The sequence below is a fragment of the Myxocyprinus asiaticus genome, chromosome 47 (genome assembly GCF_019703515.2).
Source record: "Myxocyprinus asiaticus isolate MX2 ecotype Aquarium Trade chromosome 47, UBuf_Myxa_2, whole genome shotgun sequence".
NCBI lineage: Eukaryota > Metazoa > Chordata > Actinopteri > Cypriniformes > Catostomidae > Myxocyprinus > Myxocyprinus asiaticus.
The window spans coordinates 13053230-13060444 of NC_059390.1; positions in this window are offsets into that span (position 1 = coordinate 13053230).

Below are 7215 nucleotides of genomic sequence, written 5' to 3' on the forward strand. Positions count from 1 at the left end.
TATATATATATATATATATATATATATATATATATATATATATATATATGGTATATATACAGGGTTGGGAGGGTTACTTTTGAAAAGTATTCCTCTACAGATAACAGAATACATACATAAAATGTAATTTGTAACGTATTCCGTTAGATTACTCAAGATAAATAACGGATTCTAAATATTTTTTCACTTGTTTTGACTATAAAAACTCTGCCGGTACAGTAAGACAAAATACACGTTAAAAATACATTCTCTGTAAAACCGAAATATCTTATGCAGTGTTGTTTCTAAAACAAGATAAATCAAACTGATCTTGTTTTAAGGATTTTTAGATATTTTTACAGGAAAACAATACAAAAATTATTATCAAGAATATGATTTTTGCCCTAATATCAAAATGTCTTACTAGAAAAAAACAAATTATGATCCAATGTGAATTTTCTTGATAAAAAAATATGATCATGCCTGGAAACGTGCATGTAAAATGGCTAGAAATAGCATTTTAGCTTAGCGTAAAGCTGACAATTTACACAAGGTTTATTTCTATTTCTTCTGCTCCAAACTTACTTCAAACTTACTTCTCTGTCTGCTTGTATGAATGTAACACATCATAAGAAAGTGTTTCACCGCTGTTCAAATGCACTTTGGATCACATCATTTATATGTATAAATGTTTTTCATCTGAAAGGACTAAATATTAAATTAAAAAAATTACAATAAAATGCAAAGTAATCTCTTCAGTAATCAAAGTACTTTTTGAATGTAACTGTATTCTAATTACCAATTATTTAAATTGTAACTATAGTGGAATACAGTTACTTATATTTTGTATTTTAAATACGTAATCCGGTTACACATATTCCGTTACTCCCTGTATATATATATATATATATATATATATATATATAATATTCTGCTCAGGTGGGGGTTCTACCAAATAGATATATATATATATATATATTTTTACAGCATTTATGAATCTTTGTTTAAATTAGTTTACAAAAATACTATTGTTCCTTGTTCATATTAGTTCACATTAATGTTAACAAATACATTTTGATTTTAAAATGTATGAATATGTGTTGAAATTAACAGTAACCAATATTAATAAATGCTGTAAACTTATTAAAATGTAGATAACCTATGTTAACAAATGGAACTTTATTGTAAAGTGTTACTGATACACAATACATTATTATGTTGAATTGCATTCAAAATCCACTTGGCTTAAAAACCAGTTGGAATGGGCATGGCACTTCTGCATGTGTCCACTCCAGAAAAGCCCTAAAGTATGTACTTTGAAAAACATCTGCTGCCGTATGAGTGTTTTATGATACAATTTTTTCAAACAAAACCTCTTATTTGGAATACTATTAACTACAAGAAAGAGGATTAGAAAGATTAATTCAATGTCTGAGGCAGCAGCGTCATTATAAAGCTCATGATTTCAGCAAGTTGGAACGGAAACTAGTACGATTCAGTGTGGCCCTCTTTCACTTCCAACCGCAATTACAAATAATCAGTCCAATCAGTATGCTAATCTCTCGTGTTCAAACCGACGATTCATCAAAGTCACTAATTTGGTGGCTGTCTTGGGTCTTTTATTTTGTGCTCTTTTCTGAAAATGTGATAACCGGTTAACATTATCAGTGCCTTATCAGGCAGAGGCCAGAACAATGGTACCAGTCAAGCTTAAATAAGCTGAAAAGGTGGCAGAAAAGACAGCCATTGTGATTTGTCACTATGTGCCTGATAAAGAGAGAGTGTAAGGAGAATGAACGGAGAGACCTATCAATTATAGCTCAATTGTTTCCCATTCATTAATATATGAATGAAGGGGAGACATGGTTGTGTAGCTACAGTTAGCAGGGAATACAAAGAAACCAGTGCATAGGACTCTAGAGACTAAACAATTGCTTGCGCATGCCTGTCAGGTTTTGTATCTAAGCACAGGTGAATACAGAAAGCCCCTGAAGTCCCATGTCCCATTTTTTGTGTGCTTGAGTCAATCACATTGAGGAACTAAAGATCTAAACACAAAGCTAAGCTAATGTTACAGCAGCTGCTATTCATGAGCCTCCATGAAGTAAATAGAACAACAGTGAATTCATTATTCTGTACAGATGAGATAGACATTCTTAACAATTCACATTGCAGTTTTATCTGTTTTTAATCTGTCGTCATGTCTAAAATTTGATGAAGCAGTGTCTTCTGAGGGCCCGGTGCCAAATTATGATGTGTTTATCAGCAGAATCGCATAGGAGGCGTAATTATTCTCATACGGTGATTAAGAGTTAGATTTCCCTCAAGGTATAAAGACTTGTATTACACATGCACACAAATTGCAGCAAATGAATGTAAACAGTAAGCCATCAAATGAATGATTAATCCCTTCTAATTGGAGATGTTCATTTTAAGACAACACCAGCGGCAGTGTGTGGAAGAGTGCATAGCTGGGGTGCTTTATCGGCACAGGTCCTCGCACAAATCAAAGGTGCAGATAACGTAGTGAAGCCATTCAAAAGTCATCTACAAGTGACGGATACTCCTCTGCATTAGTGGAATGTGGTGACTGCTGCATTTTTGAATTGCAAAGTGACAGTTTAATTACCTTTGCCTAACATGAAGATGGAATGGGTGCAAAGTCACAGTGAGAGCAGATATACATTTACAGTTTTGAGAGGATGTTGTTGGGTTTTTTCCCTTTAAATTATCCTATGAATCACAGGAATGCTCTGCATTTTGGTGAGCACAGCTAATTTTAAACCTGTTCACCCCTCATGTGGATCCAGAGCTGCTATCAGACATCATCAAGTGTCTTTGTGTTCAAAACAACATTCACTTTACTGAATCTTAATGATGGTGCTTTTACCAAAGAGCATTACCAAAGAGGTTTTATGACCTGAAAGCCAGTTGGTTTACAAAGTTGTTCAAATATATTTGGTAGTTGACATGACAAGTTTCAGTAGCATTCTGCAATGTGATGCAGTATGCTCCATCTAAAAATACCTTAAGCAAAAATGTCCCATTTCTTTCATGATTATGAAGCACCATATTAACCTCATATAGTAAAAGCATCATATATAGACCTCATATTGAGAGACTATGCTTTATCACTGCAGAAGCATTTAAATGAACTTAAATGAAATAGTGGCAAAACATGAAGGAATTGATGACCAGTTCTTTCATCTAAAATATACAGTTTTCTTGTGTACATTCATCTATTCTAGCCTAAAAACACATTTTGATTGGAACAAATTCTCTCTTTTTTATGTTATTTTAAGTTGAGTTTGTCATTAAAGTTTACGTTGACTGTTCTGCCGGTTCCCATGTCCTTTACTTGTTACAATGTTGCTCCAAAATGTTTCATATATCTTTCCGCATTAATGGTGCCCTCACAGATGTTCAAGTTACCCATGCCATGAGCACTAACACACCCCCATACCATGACATATACTGGTTTTTGGACCTGACGCTGATGACAGCTTGGATAGTCTTTTTCCTCTTTGGCCCAGGGAACACGACTGCTGTTTTCTTGCCAAAAACAAATTGAAACACGATTCCACTGTTCTACTCTCAGTCTCAGATGAGACCGAGCCCAGAGAAGTCACGGTGCTTCTGGACAGTGTTGATGTATGGCTTCTGCTTTGCATAATTAAGCCTTAACTTGCATCTGTGAATGCAGCGGCGAATGGTGTTGAGATGGAATGCGGGTGCTAGATTGACCTGCCTGCAGTCCTGACCTGTCTCAAATTAAGAATGTGTGACACATTATAAAGTGCAAAAAAATGGCAACACAGGCCTTGTACAATTGCGCAGTTGAAGACGTGCAGAATGGACAAATGGAGGAATATTATGCTTGCTAAACATAACAAACTTGTTTCTTTAGTGCCCAAATGCTTACAAAGTGTTATTAGGAGAAATTGTGATGTTATACAGTGGTTAACACTCGACTGTTCCAATTTTTTTTCTAATTTGAAATGTATGTATATTTTCAAAAAACAAAACAAAACAAAAAAATCACAAGGTAAATATGTCAAATAATGTGTTGTTGTAGTGAAGTGAATGTAGCACAGGGTGAATACAATTGACAAATCACTCCTTTTTGTTTTATTAGCATTTTCATGTTTGTTGTTGGTTGCTGGTCTCCTGTTCCCCCATGTTGATTGCATGCACCTGTGTCTCATTTAGTCTAATTTATTGGTGTGTCTAATTTACCTTGCTATATCTTTAGTCATTTATCAGGTCTTTTCCTTTTTGGAAGTAATGTTTGGTGAGTCTTTGTTCCTTTTGTTTTGAATTGTTTTTTTGTTTTTACTTTTGTTTTGAATTGTTGCATTATTCATTAACTAAGCTGCATGTTCCTTGAATCCTTGCTTGTGAGCCTGCATTACAGCAACAGTGTTAGGGGAAACACATTACAAGTGTAGATTATTTTTTGAAAGTAACAAATAAAGTATCAGTTGTCAGCTGATATAAAAAAATGTAATAGATGAAATCAATATCGAGAGGTCAAGGTGACCAGCGGCCAATATAATGCATATATATATATATACATATATATACATATATATACATATACATATATATACATATATACACATATACATATATACACATATACACACATACACACACATATAAACATACACACACACACACACATATATATATATATATATATATATATATATATATATATATATATATATATATATATATACACACACACAAATATATATATATATATACACATATACATATATATACATATCTGGCCGGCGCACGGTCAGGCCACTGGGACTGGATTATGATGAATTTTACGTCACGTATACTGTGCGTGGAGCGATCAGCAATGCGGATGCGCCAAGTATACTTTGGCCTTTATTCTCCTCGTTAGCGCGCCTCCCTCCCATGCCGGAGACGCCTGTTCAAATCCCATTCTGAGCAGGTTGAGCAGGACTGGTTACAGTGGTGCCGTGACCTGGATGGGAGTAAGGTTTAGAGGGTGAGTGTAAGGGGAGCCAGCTGGTACATGATAGTTGTGCAGTATGTGTAAATCTCACTCCTCTGGCCTCAAGAGGCACACTAGCGACTGACACTGGAGGCTGTTTTTTTGTATTGCCACTATATATGCGGCTTCTGTACCATCTTTTATGTGTAAATAGGGCTAGAGAAATTTAAAAAAAAAAGCCGTTTGAATGCAAAAAATCTTTTAGTAAAAAGTAACAATTTAACATTAACATTCTTTATCAAAGAGAAAACACCTGTTTTCTTTGACTGAGTACAATGATGATGATACGAATAAAACGTTTCTCTCAACACTGTGGCAACACAAATGTTTATTCCATAGAAAAAATAGGTAAGAGTGTGATACACTCATAATACCAGTACACTCATACCAGTCCTGAAATAAAATTTTAAGCTTCACGTTCAGCTAGTCTGCCAATCTCAATACAAATGCATAAATTTGCAACAGAAAAATGTATAATTATTCCCCTGCCTCTGTACCTGTTTCACACAGAGTCTGCTTGGCCATTGATTAGATGTTGGATTGGCTGGGTTTGCACTTCCTGCAGTCTTGGACTCCTCTGAGTGACCACACAATGGAATGATTCGGGTGCCAGGTAACTGACGTCTGTGGGGGACAGGTGCTCCCACAATGCAGCGGTGCTCTCTGTCGAGTCTCTATTCACATGGCTGTAATTACCTAATTGAAAAGCTTGCTGGGGGGAAATAAGAGAGAGAGATAAGGTCTCTTTCTCCAAACCACTGGCTGCTTTTCTGTTGACCAGAAAAAACATCTATTTGTTGCCACTTGAGGTAAATATTGTCTGAGGGAGAAATGAGGAGAAGGAAAGCAAAGATGGGGATCCATTGTGAACAAGGAGCTGATTCAGACAGGCTCTGTTTGATAAGAGGACGTACAGATGAGGGAATGCACAATAGACCCAATGATTTTTTGTATTGGCCTCCATGTAGAGAGGTTGATAACAAAGAAAGGAGAAGCTGACAAATGGTATTTTATGAAAACATATTTATTACAAAAATTTATATTTATTTTTAATTTAAATCCACAAGGTTGGAAGTTATTCAGTTGAAAAGCATATCACTTAAAAACAAATTAATTGGTTTGATGGTTTCTTTTTCTTCACCATTTCTACACTGTACTTTTAGGTCTACAAAGTATAAATCTTTTGTCCTGTTAGTACCAATGATATGTTATGGGTTTATTACATTGTAGTTACAAGGGTAATAGTACGATTAAGAACAAAACGTGATGTTTTTTTGTACTGGGATGTATTTGTTAACATTAATTAATGCATTAGGTATCATGGACAAACAATGAACAATATTTCAACAGCATTCATTAATGTTGGTTAATGTTAAAGGGATAGTTCACCCAAAAATGTTTCATCATTCATTCTTTCATCATTTACGCACCTTCATGCCATCCCAGATGTGCATGATTTTTTATTTCTTCTGCAGAACACAGACAAATATTTTTATAAATATATCTCAGCTCTGTAGGTCCATACAATGCAATCGAATGGTGGCCAGAACTTTGAAGCCCCAAAAAGCATATAAAGGCAGCATACAAGTAATCCATACAACTCCAGTTGATAATTCCCTGTCTTCAGAATGAAATGATAGGTGTGAATGAGAAACAAATAAATATTTAAGTCATTTTTTACAATACATTTTTTTTTTTTTTTTTTTTGCCGATTCGCATTCTTCATGTACATCGGCACCTACTGTGCTGGTCAAAGGTGGATATTTATTTAGAACAGCTTCTAGTATGGTTTGTTTTAGTCAACGAGAACAAATCAATTGACAAAACTTAGAGAAACCCCATTTATTTATTCCCATTAAAACTCAAATACTGCGATGTAGTGTCCTAGTATTATTGTCCTGGTTATTTTTAAAACAAGAGGAAGATTTCTTACAGGCCTTCATAATTGTTGTATAAGTTCCAGCCTGTGACATGCACATCCTTTTATATCAGCACTAGAGCCTCAGGTGGTTCTAGATATTAATTATTTGCTGCTACATTGATCCGTGAGATGTAACTATGAAATGTGACATTAGTCTCCTCAATGTGGCTTGTAGATTGTGGTCATTTTGACCTTTTTAAGCAAATATTGTCAATGATTGAAATTAACTGTATGAAGGCCTACTTGTGCATTAGTAATTAATTTGGCTAGTTGCTTCCTGTGT